This window comes from Neophocaena asiaeorientalis, unplaced genomic scaffold, assembly GCF_003031525.2.
Source record: "Neophocaena asiaeorientalis asiaeorientalis breed wild unplaced genomic scaffold, Neophocaena_asiaeorientalis_V1.1 scaffold158, whole genome shotgun sequence".
In the NCBI taxonomy this organism is placed as follows: Eukaryota; Metazoa; Chordata; class Mammalia; order Artiodactyla; family Phocoenidae; genus Neophocaena; species Neophocaena asiaeorientalis.
This window is the reverse complement of record NW_020174917.1, coordinates 6,943,703-6,969,798: the sequence shown is the minus strand read 5'-3', so window position 1 is coordinate 6,969,798 and position 26,096 is coordinate 6,943,703.

The following is a 26,096-nucleotide window of genomic DNA, read 5'->3' as shown; positions in this document are numbered from 1 at the left end:
GGATTGGGTTGTTTGTTTCTTTGATATTGAGCTGCATGAGCTGCTTGTATATGTTGGAGATTAATCTTTTATTGGTTACTTCGTTTGCTTCTCCCATTCTGAGGGCTGTTATTTTGATAGGGATTGCATTGAATCTGTAGATTGCTTTGGGTAGTATAATCATTTTTCAGAGTGTTGATTCTTCCAATCCAGAAACATGGTATATCTCTCCATCTCTTTGTATCATCTTTAATTTCTTTCATAAGTGTCTTATAGCTTTCTGCATACAGGATTTTTGTCTCCTTAGGTAGGTTTATTCCTATGTATTTTATTCTTTTTGTTGCAGTGGTAAATGGGAGTGTTTCCTTAATTTCTCTTTCAGACTTTTCATCATTAGTGTATAGGAATGCAAGAGATTTCTGTGCATTAATTTTGTATCCTGCTACTTTACCAAATTCACTGATTAGCTCTAGTAGTTTTCTGGTAGCATCTTTAGGATTCTCTATGTATAGTATCATGTCATTTGCAAACATTAACAGCTTTACTTCTTTTCCGATTTGGATTCCTCTTATTTCGTCTTCTTCTCTGACTGCTGTGGCTAGTTTTGTGGCTAAAACTTACAAAACTATATTGAATGATAGTGGTGAGGGTGGGCAGCCTTGTCTTGTTCCTGATTTAGAGGAAATTTTTTCGGTTTTTTACCACTGAGAATGATGTTGGCTGTGGGTTTGTCATATATGGTCTTTATCATGTTGAGATAAATTCCCTCTATGCCTACATTCTGGAGGGTTTTTATCATAAATCGGTGTTCAATTTTGTCAAAAGCTTTTTCTGCATCTATTGAGATTATCATATGGTTTTTCTTCTTCAATTTATTAATATGGTGTATCACATTGATTGATTTGCATATATTGAAGAATCCTTGCATTCCTGGGATAGACCACAATTGATCATAGTGTACGATCCTTTTAATGTGCTGGTGGATTCTGTTTGTTAGTATTTTCTTGAGGATTTTTGCATCTATGATCATCAGTGATATTGTTCTCTAGTTTTCTTTTTCTGTGACATCTTTGTCTGGTTTTGGTATCAGGGTGATGGTGGCCTCATAGGATGAGTTTGGGTATGTTCATCCCTCTCCTATATTTTGGAGGAGTTTAAGAAGGATAGGTGTTAGCTCTTGTCTAAATGTTTGATAGAATTCACCTGTGAAGCCATCTGGTCCTGGGCTTTTGTTTGTTGGAAGATTTTAAATCACATTCTCAATTTCGGTGCTTGTGATTGTTCTGTTTATATTTTCTATTTTTTCCTGCTTCAGTCTTGGAAGGTTGTGCTTTTCTAAGAATTTGTCTATTTCTTCCAGGTTGTCCATTTTATTGGCATATAGTTACTTGTAGTAATCTCTCATGGTCTTTTGTATTTCTGCAGTGTCAGTTGTTACTTCTCCTTTTTCATTTCTAATTCTATTGATTTGAGTCTTCTCCCTTTTTTTTTCTTGATGAATCTGGCTAGTGGTTTATCAATTTTGTTTATCTTCTCAAAGAGCAAGCTTTTAGTTTTATTGATCTTTACCATTATTTCCTTCATTTCTTTTTCATTTATTTCTGATCTGATCTTTATGATTTCTTGCCCTCTTCTAACTTTACGTTTTGTTTGTTCTTCTTTCTCTAATTGCTTTAGGTGTAAGTTTAGGTTGTTTATTTGAGATGTTTCTTGTTTCTTGAAATAGGATTGTATTGCTATACACTTCCCTCTTAGAACTGCTTTTGCTGCATCCCATAGGTTTGGTGTCATGTTTTCATTGTCATTTGTTTGTAGGTATTATTTGATTTCCTCTTTGATTTCTTCAGTGATCTCTTGGCTATTTAGTAGCATATTGTTTAGCCTCCATGTGTTTGTATTTTTACAGTTTTTTTTTTTCCTGTAATTGATATCTAGTCTCATAGCATTGTGGTTGGAAAAGATACTTGATACAATTAAATTTTCTTAAATTTACCAAAGCTTGTCACCCAATATATGATCTATCCTGGAGAATGTTCCATGAGCACTTCAGAAGAAAGTGTATCCTGTTGTTTTTGGATGGAATGTCCTCTAAGTATCAATTAAGTTCATTGTGTTTAATGTGTCATTTAAAGCTTGTGTTTCCTTATTTATTTTCATTTTGGATGATCAGTCCATTGGCAAAAGTGGTGTGTTAAAATCTCCTACTATATTGTGTTACTATCAATTCTCCTTTTATGGCTGTTAGCATTTGCCTTATGTATTGAGGTGCTCCTATGTTGGGTGCATAAATATTTACAATTGTTATATCTTCTTCTTGGGTTGATCCCTTGATCATTATATAGTGTCCTTCTTTGTCTATTGTAATAGTCTTTGTTTTAAAATCTATTTTGTCTGATATGAGTATTGCTACTCCAGCTTTCTTTTGATTTCCATTTGCATGGAATATCTTTTTCCATCCCCTCACTTTCAGTCTGTATGTATCCCTAGATCTGAAGTGGGTCTCTTGTAGACAGCATATATACTGGTCTTGTTTTTGTATCCATTCAGCCAGTCTCTGTCTTTTGCTTGGAACACTTAATCCATTTTCACTTAACATAATTATCAATAGGTATGTTCCTATTACCATTGTCTTAATTGTTTTGGGTTTGCTATATAGGTCTTTTCCTTCTCTTGTGTTTCCTGCCTAGAGAAGTTCCTTTAGCATTTGTTCTAAAGCTGGTTTGGTGGGCTGAATTCACTTAATTTTGCTTGTCTGTAAAGGTTTTAAGTTCTCTGTCAAATCTGAATGAGATTCTTGCTGGGTAGAGTAATCTTGGTTGTAGGTTTTTCCCTTTCATCACTTTAAATATGTCCTGCCACTCCCTTCTGGTTTGCAGAGTTTCTGCTGAAAGATCAGCTGTTAATCTTATGGGGATTCCCTTGTATGTTATATTTTCTTTGTATTTAATTTTTGATAGTTTGATTAATATGTGTCTTGGCATGTTTCTCCTTGGATTTATCCTGTATGGGACTCTCTGCACTTCCTGGATTTGATTGACTATTTCCTTTCCCATATTAGGGAAGTTTTCAACTACAATCTCCAAATACTTTCTGAGACCCTTTCTCTTTCTCTTCTTCTTCTGGGATCCCTATAAATCGAATGCTGGTGTATTTAATGTTGTCCCAGAGATCTCTGAGGCTGTCCTCAATTCTTTTCATTATTTTTTCTTTATTCTGCTCTCCAGTAGTTATTTCCACTATTTTATCTTCCAGCACACTTATCCATTCTTCTGCCTCATTTATTCTACTATGGATTCCTTTTGGAGAATTTTAAATTTCATTCATTGTGTTGTTCATCATTGTTCATTTGCTCTTTAGTTCTTTTAGGTCCTTTTTAAATGTTTCTTGTATTTTCTCCACTCTATCTCCAAGATTTTGGATCATCTTTACTCTGAATTCTTTTTCAGGTAGACTGCCTATTTCCTCTTCATGTGTTTGGTCTGGTGGGTTTTTACCTTGCTCCTTCTTCTGCTGTGTGTTTCTCTGTCTTCTCATTTTGCTTAACTTACTGTGTTTGGGGTCTCCTTTTTGCAGGCTGAAGGTTCGTATTTCCCGTTGTTTTTGGTGTGTGCTCCCAGTAGATAAGGTTGGTTCAGTGACTTGCATAGGCTTCCTGGTGGAAGGGATTGGTGCCTGTGTTCTGGTGGGTGGGGCTGGATCTTGTCTTTCTCGTGGGCAGGGCCATATCTGGTGGTCTGTTTTGAGGTGTCTGTGAACTTAGTATGATTTTAGGCAGCCTGTCTGCTAATGGTGAGGTTGTGTTCCTGTCTTGCTAGTTGTTTGGCATGGGGTGTCTAGCACTGGAGCTTGCTGGTCATTGAGTGGAGCTGGGTCTTAGTGTTGAGACAGACATCTCTTGGAAGGCTCTCGCTGATTGATTTGTGGCACCAGGAGGTCTCTAGTGGTCTAATGTCCTGAACTTGGCTTTCCCACCTCAGAGGCTCAGGCCTGACACCAGGCCAGAGCACCAAGACACTGTCAGCCACACGGCTCAGAAAAAAAGGTAGAAAATAAAGAAAGAAAAGAAATAATAATTAAAATTTTAAAAATTATTAAAATAAAGTAATAAAAAAGTGTTAAAAAAAAGAAGAGAGTGACCAAACCAATAAACAAATCCACTACTAATAACAAATGCTAAAAACTATATTAAGATAAACATAAAAATCAGAAACAAGTCAATCTCAGACAGCAAACCCCAAGTCCACAGTTGCTCCCAAAGTCCACTGTCTCAATTTTGGGAACATTCATTGTCTATTCAGGTATTCCACAGATGCAGGGTACATCAAGTTGATTGTGGGGGTTTAATCTGCTGCTCCTGAGGCTGCTGGGAGAGATTTCCCTTTCTCTTCTTTGTTCACACAGCTCCTGGCGTTCAGCTTTGGATTTGGCCCCACCTCTGCGGGTAGATCGCCCTCAGCCTTATGTTCCACCCAGACAGGATGGGGTTAAAGCAGCGGCTGATTAGGGGACTTTGGTTCACTCATGCTGGGTGGGGGGTGGGGTGTACGGTAGTTATAATTGGAATGAGGGGTGAACCTGCCTGCTCCTGCAAGCATAACGTTGCAACAGCCTGAGGCGTGCTGTGTGTTCTCCCTGGGAAGTTGTCCCTGGATCACGGGACCCTGACAGTGGTGGGCTGCACAGGCTCCCGGGAGGGGAGGTGTGGATAGTGACCTGTGCTTGTACACAGGATTCTTGGTGGATGCAGCAGCAGCCTTAGTGTTTCATGCCTGTCTCTGGTGTCCAAGCTGATAGCCCATCTCTGGAGCTCGTTTAGGCGGTGCTCTGCCTTCTGTGGGCAGACAGGGGAGGAATCTCCTCTCCTCACTCACCCTGAAACAATGGTCTCTTGCCTCTTAGGTAGGTCCAGACATTTTCCTGGACTCCCTCCTGGCTAGCTGTGGCGCACTAGCCCCCTTCAGGTTGTGTTCATGCTGCCAACTCCAGTCCTCTCCCTGGGATCTGACCTCCAAGCCTGAGCCTCAGCTCCCAGCCCCTACTTGCCTGGGTGAGTGAGCAGACAAGCCTCTCGTACTGGTGAGTGCGGGTTGGCACCAATCCTCTGTGCAGGAATCTCTCCGCTTTGCCCTCCGCACCCCTGTTGCTGTGCTCTCCTCCATGGCTCTGAAGCTTCTCCCCCACCCACACCCCATCTCCACCAGTGAAGGGGCTTCCTAGTGTGTGGAAACTTTTCCTCCTTCACAGCTCACTCCCCAAGGTGCAGGTCCTGTCCCTATTCTTTTGTCTCTGTTTTTTCTTTTTTCTTTTGCCCTACCCAGGTACGTGGGGAGTTTCTTGCCTGTTGGGAAGTCTAAGGTCTTCTGCCAGCATTCAGTAGGTGTTCTGTAGGAGTTGTTCCACATGTAGATATATTTTTGACGTATTTGTGGGAGGAAGGTGATCTCCACGTCTTACTCCTCTGCCATCTTGAAGGTCCCCCCCTTTTTTTTGATGATACTACATATTTAATTATTCCAGAAATCTTTCAGATTCAAAACATTCTATTGATATTCATTCCTTCAAGCAACATTGAGTGGAGGTAGACTTCGAAATGCTTCTTAGACTTTTTTCAGACCTGTTTCTCCTTATTTTAGTCACATCCCTTCACCCTCAAGTGAGTCTAGGATGTGTTATATCCCTTACTACAACTGGACCTCCCCACACCAAGTCTATTACCATTAATAATAACAATAGATAATAGGTTATCTTAGGGTTGACTTTTAATGGAAAAATTATGCTTGGTTATCAGAAATCTATTTATAAGTATGCATGTGTATTTAAGTTTGTAAAACTTTCACAATTAGTAACTGCCTAATTTTCTCTTTTTTACTTTAGAGCAATATATAATCTTAACATGTGCTGTAGAAAGTGAGTGTACAAAAGGCAATGTGTTTGTAAAACTATGGCAGCAAGTAATATCAATTTATAGACATGCTGAGTACCTTGTGAATTAATGCAGTAGGACTATCAAAGATTAAGACAAAAACATGAATAATATTGATTAAGGTGTGAAAAATAAAACTTTGGTAATAATAATGTCTTCTCTGTTAATGTGGAGAATTATGAGAGTAAATTGTGCACATTTTTATTAAAGTGCAAGTAGACTAAGGCATCAATATTTTTGTGTAAATTATATAAAACATTTGCATTTTATGGAGTTTTTAATTTAGAAAGAAAACTATAAATAAAATTGTGTAGGGGGAATTTTAAGGAAACACAGAAAAAACTGTTTTTCACTGAGTTTTAAGTGACAGGATGCTGATAAAACAGAAGACATTGAAAGTAATCAGAGGTGGCAGAAAATATTCTCATATAAGCAATAGTTGTAACTTTGTGCAAAGGGGCGGATGAAATTAAATGCGACTGCACATCTCTCTCTCTGTTTCAGAGAGATAGGCATTTTAAACTGGATCATGAAATGGATTGGGAGCCAAAAGGAAATCTGAGATAAATAAGAAGGCAAGCATGAGGTTTAGTGTAATATGAATTCATACAAAAAGCTCCTCCACAATTTAGAAAATGAGAAGTGGAGATTTGTTCATGTTACTTCAGAGCAAACAAAATGTGAATTTAAAAGGAAAGCCAAGAAAAAAAAAAGCAGACCTTTTAGAGTATGGGAAAAAGGTGGCCACAGACATGATTATAGATGCAAAATGAGTGGAGATGAGCTGAGTTTTCTAAACGAAAATGATCAGAAAAAGTTGATGGATGATCAAGGAGAGGTAAATGAGCATAGAAACCTGAGCTTGAAAGTGTTCCAGATCAAGAAGAAGTTTTGATTTTGAAGTATCAAAACAGTATATAAAATCATTTTAATGCGTTCTTTGGGTCATCCCAAAACTCACAGGGAATATGGAATCAATTAGAGGTGATTTATCACAATTAATTTATATATTTCATAAAAATAAACTTTCTGGACACATTATGACTATCCAAGCTGCTATGAAATAAGCAACAACAGCAAAGCCATAATACTTCCCTTCTCTCCACAGAGTTAGAGATTTTTTTTGGATATAATTGCCAGAAACACAAATTAAGCTGTTGTGAGTGAAAAAAAATGTGAATTTAAGCATTCACTTAAGTGGTTTGAAAAGAGGTCGAATTAGACTATGGCAAAGTTCCACCCAGACATTAAAGAAATGTTATTAAGGATCTGTACTTACCTCTCTCAGCCTCTGAGCTCACTCCTGTTTTCGTTGCCTTCATTTTCTAGGCAGTTCTCTCCATATGGTGGGATTATATACCTACCTTCAGAATCAAGCATTTTCTCCATGGTTCATGAACAAAAGGATGCTGACAATAAAAACGACAACAATGACAAATGCCACCATGTAATTTGTTAACTAAGGGAGAGTAACTTCCTGTTCTATTTTCTTCACCTAGTATAATTCTGTCTGTTACATGCATACCTCAGAGAGATTTCAGGTTCGGTTCCAGACCACCACAATAAAACGAATGGTGTTAGAGAATTTTCTAACTTCACTCTTTTACATGTAGCTGTCCATTTTCCCCAGCACCACTTACTGAAGAGACTGTCTTTTCCCATTGTATATTCTTGCTTCCTTTGTTGTAGATTAATTGACCTTAGGTGTGTGGGTTTACTTCTGGGCTATCTATCCTGTTCCATTGATCTGTAAGTCTACAAACTTATGGTTACCAAAGGGAAAACTTGAGCTGGAGGAATAAATTAGGAGTTTGGGATTAACATATGCACACTACTATATATAAAATAGATAATCAACAAGGACCTACTATATAGCACAGGGAACTCTTTTTCAGATTACTTTCCCCTGCAGGTTATTACAGAATACTCAGTATTCTGTAATAACCTGCAGGGGAAAATTATCTGAAAAAGAATGGATATATGTACGTGTATAACTGAATCATTTTGCTGTACACCTGAAACTAACACAACATTTAAAATCAACTATACTCCGATATAAAATAAAAATTAAAGAACGTGAAATGACTGCGACAACAAAGTTCATCACAGATTTTTTGGGGGGGTTTCCCAATGAATATGAAATATATCATATCACCCTATACTGTAGTCTATTAAGTGTTCAGTAGCATTATGTCTAAAAAAACAATAAATAAAAAATAATTTATTGCTAAAACATGCTGACCATCATCTGACAACACAGGGTTGCCACAAACCTTCAATCTGTAAACAAACATGGTATCTGTGAAGCACAATAAAGCAAAGCACAATAAAATGAAGAATGCCTGTACTTTTACCACTGGAGAACAGTGGGATAAATGACCATCCACAAAGAGAATAAACTGCTGTCCACTAGCAGTTCAAAGACTACATGCAGCCAGTATTTAGTGAACACCAACAATGGGCCAGACAGATACTCCGCTATCGGTGCATCAGTGAAAAAAGACACAAAGATTTCTGTTCTCATAGAGCTAAGGAAATGAGTTAAGGAAATCAGAATAAAGTAATTTTAAGTAATCATAAAAAGACATACATTATATAATATTTTAGAAGGTGATAGATGCTTTGCAAAAAATGATAAAGAGTTATGTTGAAGGAAAGGGCTTGAGAGTACAAAGATTGGTATATGGGGGGTTGGTACTTTAAATATGGTGCCTGGGGTAGGATTCACTGAGAAGTTCCTTCCAGGGCAAGACTTGCATGGAAGTGGGAGGTGGCCATGGAGATTTCATTCCTTCCAGGCCTAAGACAGGAACCTCTCTGATGTGGTAGAGGAATGGTGTGAAGGCTAGTGTGGTTAGAACGGGAGAGTGAGGACATGATGTCAGAAACTGCAACTCATTTTTGACTTTGACTTTTATTCTGAGTGAAGTGTGGAACCTTTAGAAGGTGTTGAGCAGAGGAATGACATAATCCAAATTCTGTTTTTAAAAAGATCACTCTGGCTACTCTGTTGAGACTTCTCTGGCACATGGGCAGAGAAGCAGTGAGATCAGTTAGTAGGAAATTGAGTAATCCAGGAGAGAACTGATGGTGTCTTGGACAAAGATACCTCCAGAGCCTTCTGGTTCTGGAAGAGACATTGAATAAGCAGAGAACACATGTCTGCTATAACAATTTGGACTGCAATTTCTGTTTAATTTGGCTGATGCTTCATGGGGAGAAAAATGTAGCATTTTATCCTAAACAATTATAAGACTTTATTATAATACACCTAGTTATTAATAACATAGCTAACCATGGCTTTACTAATAACATTCTATACAGGGCTCTCTTCTACCATTTATTTATACAATTATATTCTTCCCTTATTCTGTGAAATAAGGCACCCAAATATTATCAATCCCTTTTTTATAAATAGAGAAATGGATATTCACTATAATTAAGTGCCTTGCTCAACTCGAGATTTTCAAGAATTCCAAGTGTCAATCAACACTGAAAATGCACCCACTTTGTCCTGCTGTCTTCTCTCTTTTCTGTTTAACATGCCATTCTTAGTGAAGCCATGCAGCTGTTATCCATTCTCTTCCCATTCACTCCTTTTAACGCCTATGGAGTCTACTCTTAATATTTTGATTGCTCTTTGAAGAACAACCTTCTTGCTCAGCGATTCTCCACCCCTTCTCTCTTCCTTTCCCTGTAATGGAATTTAGAACATTTGATGGGGAACTTCTTTTTTCTTTTTGTCCTCAAACTCTCTCCTGCTTTGGTTCTAACCGTCTAATCTTAGGTGCTACGGGAAGTTGATGTCTAGATTTTCCATTGAAAACCAGTGTGTTACATTCATATAATTTTAGCTTCAACATCAGGAACAGCCAAGTTCAGCTCACTTCCATGCTTACAATTATCTTTAGGAGATGTGAACTTGAATGCTTCACTACTATCTTAGGAATATTAACACTAATTTGGTAGGGATTCTTAAAACTTGCTATTCTTCTCATTTCTGGTGTCTGATCTTGATATTAGTGGTCTCCAAGTTGTTCCTGATTTCAAAATGTTGAATTATATTTGATACTAGAAGGTCCTTCACTCACTTTTGTTGATTTTTACTTCTAAGCTACTCTCAGGGTCAAACATTCTCCTTTATTTTCGTTTCCATCAAACTGGACCTGGTACTCATTAGCTCATACCAGGTTTACTTTGACAATATCACTTGATGATTTCCTAGCTTCAAGGCAATTTATAATACTTACCTACATACTGCATTCAGAAACCCTATGATGACATTTTTTTCCCTACAGCTTCAGGCCTAAATAGCCCTGGTTCTCAATTTCATAACTAATTAGATATCAATTTACTTCTAAAAATTTGCTTTACCAATCCCTAGAATTTTCTGATTTGGCCAGAGGAAGAGAGCAGGGAACTAATGTTTGTGAAATGCCAACTATATTCTGGTCATATGAGACAGAAAAGAAGATCATATAAAGGGACTTTAAAAAGAATGTATAGGGCTTCCCTGGTGGCACAGTGGTTGAGTGTCCGCCTGCCGATGCAGGGGACACGAGTTCGTGCCCTGGTCTGGGAAGATCCCACGTGCTGCAGAGCGGCTGGGCCCGTGAGCTGTGGCGGCTGAGCCTGCGCGTACGGAGCCTGTGCTCCGCAGCGGGAGAGGCCACAGCCACAGCAGTGAGAGGCCCGCGTACCACAAAAAAAAAAAAAAAAAGAAAGAAAAAGGAATGTATAGTACATGGTATGGTCTCTTCACAGAGAAGTTGATGAAATTGATATGGTAATGTGACATGTTTTAGAGAAAATAGGAACAGCTCTTCTGAAAAGTGAAATCAGATGGCAAATGCTAGCACAGTCAGTTCATCTTGTTCTGCCTCTGGCAACGTGGAAGGATGAATTGGACACATACATAAATAATACAGGAACATTTTCTCCTATTACGCCTTTGGATCTTCAAAGTTGGAAACTGAAACAGTATTCACAAGTTTATAACCTGAGTCTGAGCTAGCACTGAAGATGAGGCAGACCCATAAGGGAACTCTTGGTCAATTCCACGATCAGTGCTTTAGTTAGGTTTAGAGAAATTATTGGAAGTTCAACATGGCAGCAGGTACATTTCAAGGAGCTAATGAGTTTAATGAGGATGATAATCAGGTTTTTCATACTCACGAAAAAAAAAAGAAAAAAAATCCCAGTAAGATTTGGAACAAAAATATCTGTGCCATCCAGGAACTTTTTGCAAATTATCACTCTATATTTGGCATATGTTATTTAGTATTTCCTTTAAAATTAATTTCCTAATAAAATTTTGTAACAAATGCATGTTGTGTGTGTGTGTTATGTGTACGCATGTGTGTGTGAAAGAGACAAAAACAGAGACACAGAGGGAGGCACAAAAACTTTTAGAAAATCTGCTTTCCACAGAAATGTTTTGTAGGGAGATTGAAGATAAGGGTATATATGATAAATATGTGACAACATAACTTCTGTCAAAGATGGTGAAACATTAATAAATAGAGAATTGAAGCCAAGAGCCTGGAGCCAGGTGGGGTGAATAAAAAGACAGGTCACTTCTCCTGGATACTTAATGAAACTGGAGAGGCATGGGATTCCCACCAAATGTGGGTTGGAATTTGAGTCAGTTTCATCTGAATGGGAGGGGCCAGGCTACTCATCCGGGTCCAGTGGGTGCAGACATGGCATGCTGCTAGGCCTCGTCACCTCACACCAGCTGTGGGAGCAGCCACGAGCTGGTGCACAATGCAACCGGGGGTCTATTCTGCACTGTGAGGGAAGAGTGCCTATTTTCTTACCTTATTACCACGAGGTAAGAGAAGCACTAGTCCTGAAAGCCAGCACGCCAGGAGAATTCCAGAGTTCTGTTGTCAGTTAAAGCAATTAGGGAGATTCCCAAACAAGAAAAGCAGTGAGGGCTTCCCTGGTGTTGTAGTGGTTGAGAGTCCGCTTGCCGATGCAGGGGATACGGGTTCGTGCCCCGGTCCGGGAGGATCCCACATCCCACATGCCGCAGAGCGGCTGGGCCCGTGAGCCATGGCCGCTGAGTCTGTGCGTCCGGAGCCTGTGCCCTGCAACGGGAGAGGCCACAACAGTGAGAGGCCCGCGTACCGCAAAAAAAAAAAAAAAAAGAAAAGAAAAGCAGTAAGTAAACAAAAATCAGACCAGTTAAATTTGCATCTCTTAGGAAGGAGAACAAGCTGATAGTTTTCTACAAAGCTTCCTAGGTGATATTAATGTAAGTTAAAGTTGAGAACCATTGTTCTGGATGGAATTACAGACTTTAGTATATTCTAACCACTTGTGCTTACTATTTTTATAGCAGTTAATTCCATGAAGGAAATCCACATTTTCTTGGAATAGATTGGAGGCACCTTAAGAGCAGGGACTAATTGTTTGTTTTTGTTTATTTTTTATGTCTATTATATCCTTAGTATCCATCACATTGCTTGGCATTACTAGGTTCTTAGAAATATTTATTTTATGAACATTCATGATTGAATACATGATTGCATAATTCCATATCTTGTTTTTTGGTCTCACTGGTATTACCTCAGACATCTACTGGCAGGTTGTTTTCTCTTTGTCCATGACTGGTTCCCCTGTCTATCACACACAGACTGGGTAAGTTCCTATAGTAAGGCCAATAAAACAACTCTCCAGAGTGTCTCTTGTGAGGTTACCCTTCAAAGCCATCAGTACCAGGTGTATTAGTTTCGTAGGGCTGCCATAACAAAGAATAGCAAACTGGATGGTTTAAAACAACAAAAATGTGTGCTCTTACAGGTCTGGAAGCTAGATGTCTGAAATCAAGGTGTCAGTCATACTCCCTCTGAAGGCTCTGGCAAAGAAAACTTCCTTGCCTCCTTTAGGTTCTGTTGACTGTGGGCATTCCTTGGCTGTGGCAGGCTAACTCCAGGTTTCTGCCCCCATTTTCTCTATATAAACTTCTCTGTCCTCTTCTACTTGTAAGGATACAAATTATTGGATTTACGCTCACCACCCTAATTTCAGAATGGTTTAGTCTTGAGATTATTAACGAACTTCATGTGCAAACACCCTATTTCTAAAAAAGATCACAATCTGAGGTTCTGCGTGGACATGACTTTTGGGGGAATGCTATTCGACTCACTACACTAGGATAGTCAAAGGACTAATTAGAAATTGTCTCTGTTGAGGGGTTAATGCTGTGTTAGTACCATGACAAACATCCAATAAGACAGCTTTGCCAAACCAGGGAATTTCTAGTTTGAGTCAAAAACTAAATGTACTGCATTTCAAGAGCCAATAAAAACATGTAAAACATACCAAATAGTTTTTGTCTTATTATTTCTGCAATTCTTTATTTTGCTCCAGGGAGAAAAATACAATTGTTTGTTAAAAATTATCATTGAGTATCATATATGCAGATGTAAGTGTTGTTTCTATATGTAGGAACTTCATTAGGTAGATTCTAGATTCATCCTAATGACTCATAATACAACTTTAGCTGTAAAAAATCATTTTTACTGTGCAAGGAAAGCACATTCTTATATGAGGGTAGTGTCTTTAAAACAGACTCTGGAACTCAAAATTCATGAATTTTCAGGTTTGTAGATTATGTTTGTTATACTAGAAAAAACGTATGCTTCACCATTAAGGATTCTAGAACACAGTGAGATTTCTTCCTGGAAGTGTTGGGCTGCTTCAAGATGGAAGAAAGAGCCTGGAGTCAGCAACAGAGACCCCAACGGTTTAACGGAAGGGGGATCTTACATGTCTGAAACAAGCTCCTGGAACGACACCCCACCATGTGTGGAAATAGAGGGCAGGACATGGTGTCAGTCTTCGCTCCTGCGGGGAAGGGGAGGTTACCAGTTAGAGAGGGAATTAAGTCAGGTTGGCTCATTGGTTACCAGGGAAACCAGCAGGGGGGGCATGCCCCTCATTGCCCCTTTGATAAGCTACCATAGTGGAGATGTTCTATTCTAATAATTAGCTGGGGTCTGGGGCAAGTATGTAGGAAGGTCAGTCATGTGAGTAGGGTATAGGTGAAGCAGGCACTGGTCGAGCAGTGGGTGTACAGAGAGCAAGAGAACAGCCATCTTGGATGGCCTGACCATACAAGTGGAAAGTAAAATTATAAATAGTATACAAGGACTCACTTTCTTTTATCCTGTAAAACATATCTGTGAATTAGTTATAACTAGACATTTGAGAAACAGATTCTATTTAATTGATTGCATACTGTTTGTGTCACAATACAAAATTGGAGACTTCTTAGGTCAAGAAATTTCCTTCTATTTATTTAATTTATTCTATGGTATCTGTAAACGAAAAAAATAAGGATATGGACTCCGAAATGGTATATATGTTTCAGAATTGATCTGATGAAAATATTAGTAAAATCAATTTGTTACTCTTACCATGTGTAAATATGGGTGTTTTGGCTGTAAAATGTTATGTGAGTGGCTTTTACAATACAGGCATGCATACCTTGTTTTCTGTGCTTGGCAAATATTTTGGTTTTTTTACAGATTGAAGGTTGGTGGCAACCCTGCCTCGAGCATGTCTATCAGTGCCATTTTCGAACAACATTTGCTCACTCTGTGTCTCTGTGTCATATTTTGGTAATCCTTGGCGTATTTCAAACCCTCCATTGGCAAAAGAATTATGATTTGCTGAAGGCTCAGATGATGGTTAGCATTTTTAGCAATAAAATATTCTTAAATCAAATTATGTACATAGTTTTTATAGACGTAATGCTATTGCACACTTAAAAATCTACAGTATAGCATAAACGTAACTTTTCTATGCACTGGGAAACCAAAAAATTTGTCTGATGTTTTATTGCAGTATTCGCTTTATTGCATGGTCTGAAATCAAACCCACAGTATATCTGAGGTATGTCTGTATCATCAGCACCAAATCATGCATCATCATATAATAACAGTAAAATATTAATATTAAAATGCATTTATGGAAAATAATAGTATACTAAAATCAGGCATACTTAAATAGTTGTTTTTATTTTATTTTATTTTTATTTTATTTTTTTTGCGGTATGCGGGCCTCTCGCTATCGTGGCCTCTCCCTTTGCGGAGCACAGGCTCCGGACGCGCAGGTTCAGCGGCCATGGCTCACGGGCCCAGCCGCTCTGTGGCATGTGGGATCTTCCCGGACCGGGGCACGAACCCGTGTCCCTTGCATCGGCAGGCGGACTCTCAACCACTGCCCCACCAGGGAAGCCCAATAGTTATATTTTTGATGTGTAGCTTCAGAATATAACATTTATGTTCAAACGTCAATTAAGTATGTTACATTTGTATAGATATATATTATAATATATATTTTTCAAATATATGGCTTTAGGTTAAGTTTCCTTCTTAATGTTTAACAAGTAGAAGGAAATAACTGATGGATTAGAAAGCAAAGGCAATATGCTTTAACGTTTGCCTATCAGCATTCTGATTAGGGAGAACAAGGAATTTTGTTTCTAACTCTTACAGCCTAAAGCTTGTTATAAACATGTAGGCAGTATTCATTTGAAGAGACTATCACTATCAAATGGTGACTCTGTGGGAAGTCAAACACATTGTGAGAATTGTATAGATTACAACTTGTAAGATAAAGTAGGACATACTTAACTTGCCCTGTAGCTCAAAATAATTCACAGTGTTGAATAATACCTTTATTAATGATCAGACAGAAGAGATAAGTAGCACATGAGACCTAAGAATGTTACAGTTTTTGAAAAGAAAAAAAGGAAACCTAGGGAAGGCAGAGAACTGTATCAGAAAAAATAAAGGTGCATGAAAATATAAGTAAGGGATAAGATTGAACTTTAAAAATGTAGAATGAAAACAACACAAGATGTTTGTTTATTGCCATTTTCAAGTTAACATGAAAATCAATCCTTAGAACCTCATAAAGTTTATTTAACATCATAGAAGAAACAATTAAGGACAGTTTTTTCTTCCCTTAAAAAAAATTCAATCTATTTTCTCATTCTATGGGCTTATTTACTCCTCCCTCCCCACACTTCACCTATATTGCTATTTCTGTCTGCCTTTAAGATTTAACTTTGATTCTATTTTCCTACTTCTGTTTTTCTTCCCAAACTAGGATAAACCAAATAATTTTTTTCTTCTTTTTTCCCCCAATTTTATATCTTTTCCCAGAAGCAAAAATTGCCTGATGAGATTATAAAAGAATCTAACAGAAAGAATGTCCATTGGCCTATTGCAAAAGTCAAGCAGAATCTATGGGTGCATGCCACATAATCTGCATTCATTTAATACAGGTTACAGGCTATTTCAAACTTGCACATGGAAAGACTCTAACTGGAGCATCTGTACTACATGTGTGTCCATTTTTCTCTCTATTCTTAAGGTTTCAAAGCTCAAATATTAGGTTTAAATGTAATTTTAATTAGTCCAGGACATTTAAAATTCATATTTATCTATATACACATGAATACACACATGTATACAGTATATATTTTTTTACAAATGCATTGTGATCAAGAATTTCTGCTTCTCCGTGGGATGGAGTAGTTTGCGTCAAGCCAGCATTCCAACCAAAGAAAACTAGAAAACCCATATAAAATAGAGAAGTCATCTCTTTGAAGCTATCAGAGCTCTGCAGTGGCAATAGTATATAGAGGGGCTAAAACTCTGGAGATGAAAGACCTTCTGAGAGGTGAGCAGACATCTGCAGCCACTTTTATTCTGGAGAACGTAGCTATTTCTAATTCTGCACCACTGTCCAAGAACTGGACCTTTGTGTTGGCAGAAGACTATTGGCAGTTGACAGAGAGCTTTTGGTGGGAATTTGTGCTCAGGAATGCAGGGCTTGTTCCGATCTGGGATTTTATAGGACTGGAACCAAAAAATCTAAGCCATGTTCTAAAATCGGGCAATATTCTCTCAATTTGGGGACAAAATATTAGAGTCAGGTATTGATCAGGGAAGGGGTCCTAGACACTAGATTGATAGTTTAAAACTTCTGGGTGATCAAGTGCACATCAGATGTAGACATCTTCCCTTGGGTCTGTCTCTGTGTGGACTGAGCCCAGTCCTATTTAGGTTAAGGTGATCAGCCTCCACTCTCTACCTGGTGGAGGGAAACCTTAATCATCGCTCAGGGAAGTTAACATCATCTGGAGACGTTTAAAAACACAGTATCTATCAATAAAACAAAATTACTAAGCACACCCAAACCATATGACCAAAATGAAGAGAAAAACAGTAAACTCAGATCTGCAGTGATTCACATATTGGAATTAGCTGACAAGGACTTTAAAAGAGCTTTGCTAAATATGCTACAGAAAATAAGGGGAAAAAATAGGGAATTTCACCTGAACACTGGCATCTATGAAAAAAGAATTGATTAGAAAGAAGCAGACAGGGTAACAGAAAAATAGACAAAAACCTTGGACACTTCATAAAAGAGGGTCTTGAAATGACCGATAAGCATATGAAAACCTGTCAACTTTATTTTCGTCCGAGAAATATAAATTAAAATCACAAGATGCTAACACTACGCACCCACCATCATGAATATGAAGAAAACGTCAGAAAATAGCAAGTATTGTTAAGCATGTGGAACAATTGGCATAAACAGTTGCAACCATTTAAGAAAAAACTATTTGATAGTATTTTATAGAGCAGAATATACAGATGCAGTTTGATCCAGAAATTCGACACCTTGGTATCTGTTTAACATGTATTAAATGAAAGATGTATAGAAAATATTCAACAGAGCTCTATTCATAATATTCAAAAGTTGAAACAACACGAAATGCCTTTTTACTGTAGAATTGGTATAGTGTATAATAATAGTATACTATCAAGCAATGAGAATACGTGAATAAAGACTGCACAAATCAACATAGAAAAATATCTCAAAAATAATAGGGAGCAAAGTAAGCCAGACACTAAAGAGTACATAATTTAGATTCCATTTACATTAAGTTAAAGATAAATTTGATCTAAAGTGTTCAAGCTCAGGATAGGGGTTTTATGATTGGTGAACATAAAGAGCAATTTGAGAATATTAATGATATTCTGTTTCTAGATTTGGATGTTATATAGCTGTATTAACTTTATGAAAATTTACTGAACTGTACACTTATAATTTATATTCATTTCTTTTGTTATATTGTAATAGTATCATTAAAAATAAAAATAATGACATTTAAAGTCCTGACAAATTTTAATAAACACAAGAGAATTTATTCTACCAAAGTCTTGTTGATCTCTACAGTAGTCATATTCAGACTTTACACTGCATTTATTTCTACTGATGAGACTAACACTACATAATCTATTGCCTATAGTGTTGAAATTGTTTTTTAACTCCTTTGTACAAATTATTTTTGAAAATCAGAATTATTCCTGTATTTTAAGCTCTTTCACCAATATTCAACGTATTAAAAATAAAAACAAAATAGTCAATGGCAAGGAACTTTAGACTACATCCAGTGATAAGATAAAACAGACTATTGTAGAAAAGTAGAAACTTAGAAAAATTGTTTAAAACTCTGTGGTGACTTGTTCACTTTCTGGATAGCACTGAAATACTTATAAATCTAAAACAAAAGCAACTCAGATTATTAGGATGACGTTCCCAAGGAAAAGTGAAAACGAAATAAGTGATTTTGCTCATGTGGTTTGTCCAAGAGCCTTGATATGACAATCTTGTTGATAAAAACGTCACCTAGTGAGCAGGACACTTTATTTACAAGAGCTGGTTTACTCAGATATGACCACACGGGTGCCATAAATATGACGTTTTAAGAAGTTTTTCTTTATAAATTAAGACAACATGCCAGGTTTTAGCCAAACATAAGCACAAAATATACAGGAATAGCCTCACTTTTTAATGTCCTATCTATTGAAGATTATGTTTAAAGGAGAGCACACAGAAATAGAGAGATTGTGAAAGCATATGTTTTCTGTAGCAGACTGAAGGGTAGATTTCCGATATCGTCAAAGTTATAACTGCTGCATTCAAAATTAAAGAACACATATAAACCTCTAATATATCTGACCTGCTGGTCTATCATTGTTCTTGAAATTTTCATCACATGTATCACTTATTGTTTTAATTTTCTATTTATTCAACATGGACAACATGAATCTTGCCCATAAGGCAATTTCAGCTTCCATTTTATCACTAGCCATCACATTGCTTTAGAATTGTCCTAAATATTAAGGTAGGTTGCAACTTGATGTGAATTTCTTCGATCAGGAGACTAATGTTTCCCAGTAGGAAAACTCCATTTACATGCAAGGTTTTTCTTTTCCCCCTTTGTCTTTTGGTGAAGCTGCTGTCCTGAAGTAAATGCTCTATTTGTAGCCCCTACTTCTAAGAATCACTTTATATATGAGTCAGGCTTACATTTTGGTGCTGCTGACCAAGGAATGAGAGAGAAGACAGTTATGTACCTGGGGTTGTGCTTTTCCTTCCAGACCAGCCAATCAAATATTCTTAATCCAGAGCAACAAAAGGGGTTTTGTGTTGTGTGTTCACACTTGGGCCCGTATTTCCAACACTCACGGCTGTGATTTTCTCAACAAGAGAAGTGCCTGGTGGCCCTTGTGTGCTTGCCTGCTTCAGTCTGCTGGGATCAGTGTTTTGTGATGTAATTTGTTATGCTGGCGCCTTCTGCTTTCCCAACTAAAGAAAAGTTCCATTTGTTATTTTCTGTGGATTTAAGGTAAAGGTAAATTGTTCAAGTGCCTTGAGAGAAGTAAATTTAAAAAGCTAAATATTCAGTACTATTATACAATATTAAATTACAATGAAACACTGACCTTGAAACAGAGGATCTCATTTCAAGTTCTGGCTCTGTCACTTCCTGATTATAAAATTGGACAAGGTGTATCAAGCCTTGTAAAATACAACAATAATAGTTTTCATTTCTTAGGTTTGTCGTGGAGACGAAAAGAGTTAATTAATGTACAGCAAATAGAATAATACCTGGAAGGTATTACATACAACATTAAGATTAGTCATTATTAATGTTATTATTATTACAAATATTCTTAACCAATTCTTCTAACATATGACTTGCTGCTTCAGAATTTCAAGTTGTATTAACACTTGGTTTTATTGATAATCTCTATGATTCAATACTGAGTAACATAACTTGTTTATAAAAATATAATGCAGGCAAAGGAGATTAATACATTTGATTTTAGTAGCTAATCGTTCATTTCAACAATCATTCAACGGTTAAGTAACTACTTCATACCAGAAGAGTTAAAAAAGTGTAAGATATAATCCTCGTCTTCAGGGTCCTTGAAGTCTAATAGTGTTTACATTCTAGCAAAGAGAGGGAGAGAGAGAGAGAGAGAGAGAGAGAGAGAAAGGGAGAGAGAATAAATATGAATGACAGTTCCTGAAAGTGTTACATGTAGTTAAAAAACTTTGGCTCTGGTACATAACTCCATTAAATTAAATTCATTTATGTATTTATTTACTTATTTAGTGCCTTATCCTTCATTCATTATTTTATAGATTAAAATAGTATTAAGTTTCCCACATATATTTACTATAAATAGATATTATTATCCAGAAAAGTAAAATATAAATACACTATGTACCTCTAAAGATAGGACAATTTTTCTTTGCTTTAAGCCAAAAAAAAAAACCATCTATAAAAAAATTCTAGGTGTCCTGGTATATGGAAGGAAAGCATATTGTACCAAACAGTGGGTTTCCAAAAATATATATATATGTAGAGAATATGTTATTTATATTGTCAAAGAAAATTTGCACCAGATAGAGTTAAACAGACAAGGAAGACTTTATTCAAGACTGCTGCAATAGGGGTCAAGATCACTGCAATATGGGAGAGGGACTGAACTCAACTCCACTTAACAACAGGAAGGAGAGTTTTAAGCACTGGGTAAGCTAGTGGAAAAGTACTAGGCCTAATGTGATTAGGCCATTTATGTTCCCTAATAAGTACTTATGGAAGTTAGGCTCCTCTCCTCCCACAAAGATGAGGAAATATGGGTGCTATCTTTCTTGATGATTACATTCAAAAAGATAGTTCTCAGATCCATGAGAAAGACATTCTTGGCTTATAAAACTGGCAAGAGGCTGGGAGAAGATTTATCTCTCAAAGGGGAAGAGAAAAAATTTATAATTGGAAGTTTTCTAAATTAAGTGCTCCAGGAAAAGGGATGTCAGGGGCCTAGAGTCTGAAAGAATCTGGCTAAGGGGAAGAGTAAGGATGCCTTGGTCAATTTTCTCCTTCAAAATACATATTTGAAGCTATATTTTAGATTAGAAAACAAAACTGGAAATGAAACAACAAAAGCCAGTAACAGCAACAAAAATGAAGATTTCCACAGTAAATACATAGCCAAACATGTGAGAAGAAAGTTCCAATATATGACCATGTTGGTAATTCAGTTTTGCTGTTTAATGTTTAACAAGACTCGTAAATAGTGACAATGGGACGTCACAAAAGACCCAAGATAGACAAGCACTTAACATAGACCAATGTCTAATGGTTATAGAAAAGTGCAGACACACCACTGTTTTTGGATTTTGAACTTAAACCCATTGTTATTTTAATGCACAACATAATGATTCAAAGGCTGCCCCTATTTGCCAAATTATATTTCATTCAATATGAACAGATGGTCTCTCATTTAGACAAATTGTACCTCAAAACAAAAGATTCAATTCCCTGCTTTACAGAAGATACATATTCTGCCAACAATTTTTCTAAGTAAGTGTATTAGATAAATAAGAAAAACAGTTGAAATTATGGTTAAATTACCTATCCGCACTGGAGGTTTCCTGTGGACCACATTTTCATTTCTAGTTTTGTAAGTTAGAGGATATTTTGAATTCTGTTCCATTGATGAAACATATTTTTAATGCCAGTGACACTGACATTTCAAATTTTAAATGATTACTGCTGAATTACCAAGACTTGCAATTAAATTATAAAATGAGACCAGAGAACTATATAAAAGCTGTACTCAACTTTCTAAATAGCTCTAAAACATTTAAAAATACAATTCTCTATAATTTTTAAACAATTGCTGATAATTATTTAGTGAAGGTGAAGGAAGGAAGGACAAGAGTCTCTCACAAGGAAGAAAATGAGAGCTTGATGTAGATTATATGTTGTTTTTCAATTTAAACAAGAAAAACTGCCATCTCAATCTGTGACCAATTATATAATCATAGTCATTGCGTTACCTACGCCGTCACCATCATTATAATCATCATCAGTATCATATCAACATCATCATATATGAACCTCAGAGGGAAAAAACAAAACAAAACAAAACAAAAACTAAATACATTTCCCTTAGCTCCAAATACTGCTCCAAGTATTGTTTCTGTTTCTCTTGATCAACTTAAGAGCTTCCTACCTCTGTTTTTCCTCTGTCCATCAGCCTTTGCTGAAAATCTCCACAGAAACCACTCTCTTAAAAGTATCAAACACATAATTGTGCACTCCTGAAACCAGTATCAGCAATTTAACCTCATCATCTTTAAGATCATCGCCTTTAACATCATCACTTGTCCCAATCTCTGTAAATGATACCAAATCCACCCAGTTGCCCAAGCCCCTAAACTGAGATTATGTTTGACTCTTGGTTCTCCATTCCTCTATGTACAATCTCTAGAGAGGTTACACACATTTGCTGTTGTATCTCCAACTGCCACTAATCTTGTGTAAGTCACTCAATATTGTCTTTGTTCCTGCATTTTCCCCTAACTTGTCACCCTTTTTCTCATGTACCCCTCCCATCCATTCTCTACAGGATATACAAAATTACCTTAAATAAAGAGGATCATATTACTCGACTTAAAATTTTGCACTGATTTTCCAGTGTATTTTGATTTAAAATTAAAACTCACTTAAATGACCCCTGTTAGAGCTCCTACTTATCTACAAAACCTACAATTTCTTCATTTTTCTTCTTGCCCATTTAGTTCTAACTGGTCTGGCCTCTTTCCATTTCTTAATCATAGCCACTGCCTTCCTGTCTTAAGGCCTTCACACATGAGGTTGTTCCTTCCTGGTAAGTTCTTTTCCCAGATTTTTCCATGGCTGTTTTCTATCCTTGTGGGTGCGTATGTCCAAACTCATCAAATCGCACACAATAAATATGTGCAGTTTATTGCATATCGTTTATATGTTAATAGAGCTGTTAAAAGACTTCGTTTTAAAGTTGCCACTCCAGAAATACTTTACCTCATCTCTGTCTTAATTTTTCTTCAATTTTTCTCCAACTCTTTACCCTATTTATTTTGCACATATCCTGTTCACTTACTTCGTAACTGAATATTTGCTTGCTTACTTTTTTATGGTAATCATGGAGAAATTACCTATCAGCTCGGACGATTTCCTATGGGATACATTTTTATTTAGATTTGTGAGTCAGAAAATATTTTAAAAATTCTATTCCATAAATGAGACGAAATTATGATAATGTTGACCTCAGTAAATGCTCTAAATGCTAAAGATCATGTATGTACTGTTTATTGCTTTATATTCAGTGTCTAGCACAGTATTTGGCACATGAGGCCAAATATTAATATGATTTAGTTATAAATTATATATAAGTGTATTTCCAATCAATTAATGGAGTAAGATAAAAGCTTACTCTTCTCCACAGAAAATGTTTTACAAATTCCCATCACTTTATTAACCATAGTATAGGAGATTTTAAAAATACTTTTCTTCTGCAAAGATAGGAACATATTTTAAACTGAAGACTGCATTTCATTATGCCACATTTAATAGAAACCCAAATGTAAAATCTGTATCAACTTCTCTTATATAAAACACTATTTTTTGATGGTGACATTCTCTTGACAAACATGTTCCTTGGTAGAATAGGTTGTTAGCCTAATCTACCAAGGAGAAAATTTAAATTACAAAAATAAAATGAGAAGCTCCCAAGCATTATATCTTAGGCTTCTGCCTTGATTTCATAGATACTAAATTGTCCTACTGGTATGGAAGGAACATTGTATAGCTGCAGCTTATTGATGGAAATTTCTGAATTTAATCGGTTAGATGTTATCAAGAGAAAAATAATTTTATATCAACTGCACATTTCTTCCTTTCCTTTGAGAAACCGAACAATAAATACATGTATAAAAGGACTTTGAAAAGAGGTTTGCACTTAAGTCCGAAACTGAAAGAAGAGGAACATCTTCCACACTCTACTTGAGCACAGCTGGAGGCTTAATGAATAAGAACACTGAGTTCTCCTTTACAGCAAGGTTAATTTAGAGCTTTTCTGCCTGCAGAATTATCCATAAATTAATTTCTACAACCTATAACATTTTTATTAGCTCTTTCAGGAGAAAATTTGAAAGTAATGTGTATAAAAATCCTATAATATTACATTTTCTGCTTAAGAAATGAGATGAAATACCAAACAGAAATGTTTCTGTGCTGTATCTTATGCTTATCAATTAGCAGTGTTATCAAAATACATGAGTTTTAGACATGAATAAAAGACTAAATTATGTGATTAGAAACATTTCCTGCTTTGATAAGTTTTTCAATATGACTTCTAGTGCTTATTTTAAATATGAAGCTGTCCTCTTGCTTATCAAGTTTGCTATAATCCATTGTGAATTACTTGTCAAGAGACCTATTTCTTTCCACTCCTGTTTTCTAGTGCCTGATTATATGAACTTTATCACTTATTTAACCACTTTTCCTAAATTAACCAGGTTTCCTAAGCAACAAAATGAGTTTTGGCCTAAAAATAATTACTGACAGACCATCTATCATTAATAAATTAGGAATGACCTACTTTATTATTAAATAACATATGACTAGCCCTTCCAACCTAATCAAATTATACAGTGGTATTTTGCCAAAAAGGCATTCCTTTTACGGAACTGGTTTAGAATATATTTCAACTATTTTAATTTACATGTCCCTATTTTAAAATTGTGCAGTTTTGCTATATTCACAGGACATTTGTGCTTTCTCTTCTGTAAAACGTTTGGAAGGGTTTGCTTATGTTTATACTTCCCTGTTCCTCTTTTTTCTTATGTTTTTAAAGGAGTTTCTTCATATAGTTCAGATTATAATCCTTTGGTAAATAATTGTGCTGAAATAATAGTTCCCAATTTTTGCCTTCTTTTACTGTCTCACGCTTTTTAATCTGTATTTTTAGGAGCAAACTTCTTAAATTTAATATAGTTCTATTTATCATTTCTTTCTTTTATGGTAAATTATTTTAAGTTTTGTTAAAAAATTTTTTCCTTACAGAGAAACAGGAACATTTATAGGGTAATTTTTATTATACACTAATTAATATTTTAAAGGATACTTCAAATTCTGGATATTACATATTATTCATCAAATCATATTCATTAGTTCATATTAATTAATCTATACTATTTCACTTCAAAGTCTAATTGATTTTAGTATGATGTATGATAAGAACCCTATTTCCATAGGAAAAGTCAGTATTCCTAGAATCATTTAATAAATAGTCCGTCCTTTCATCCCCTGACCTACAGTGTCCATTCTGCCTGTGTTATGTTTCCGTGTGTGTGAACTTATTTCGGGCCCTCTATTCTGTCCCATCACAAGGAAGCTCTCCTCCTCACGTTTAAACTCTGACAGTTCATGGCAGGCCTTTCTCACTCAGCTGGGCCTCTGGCTGAAGACACCGCATCATTTGCCTCTATTGTGTGGACATCTCCTTGTTCTGCCTTGGGTCTTACAGAGCAGACGTCTCTGCCCGAGCCCCTCACAGTGCTTAGGCTGCTTCATCTCACACTAGGCTTGCTCGCAGCCTTTTGGGGATCTGTCACCTTCACTGGGCCTTTCCCCAACTGTATCCTCCCTCACTCTGTCAGGCCCTGGCACTCAATTCAGATTGGCCCCGTGTGTGACTGACGTCCTCACCTTGCCTAGGCTCTGACCCCCAAGCTGGGACATTTCCCTCCCTGACTGTGTCCCTTATAGTCTCTTCAGAATCAAAACAACAGAATTAAACTCTCCCTCAGCTCAAATGATGGAGTTCAAAGAAAAAAGTAAAATCAGCAGGGACCAAAGTGTTCTGCTGTTCCTCAGCAAATAATTATTTCATTAAGGAATATCTGCCCAACTAATGAGCAGAGGAACAAACAAACAAACAAACAAACTATATATATATATATATATATATATAACCAG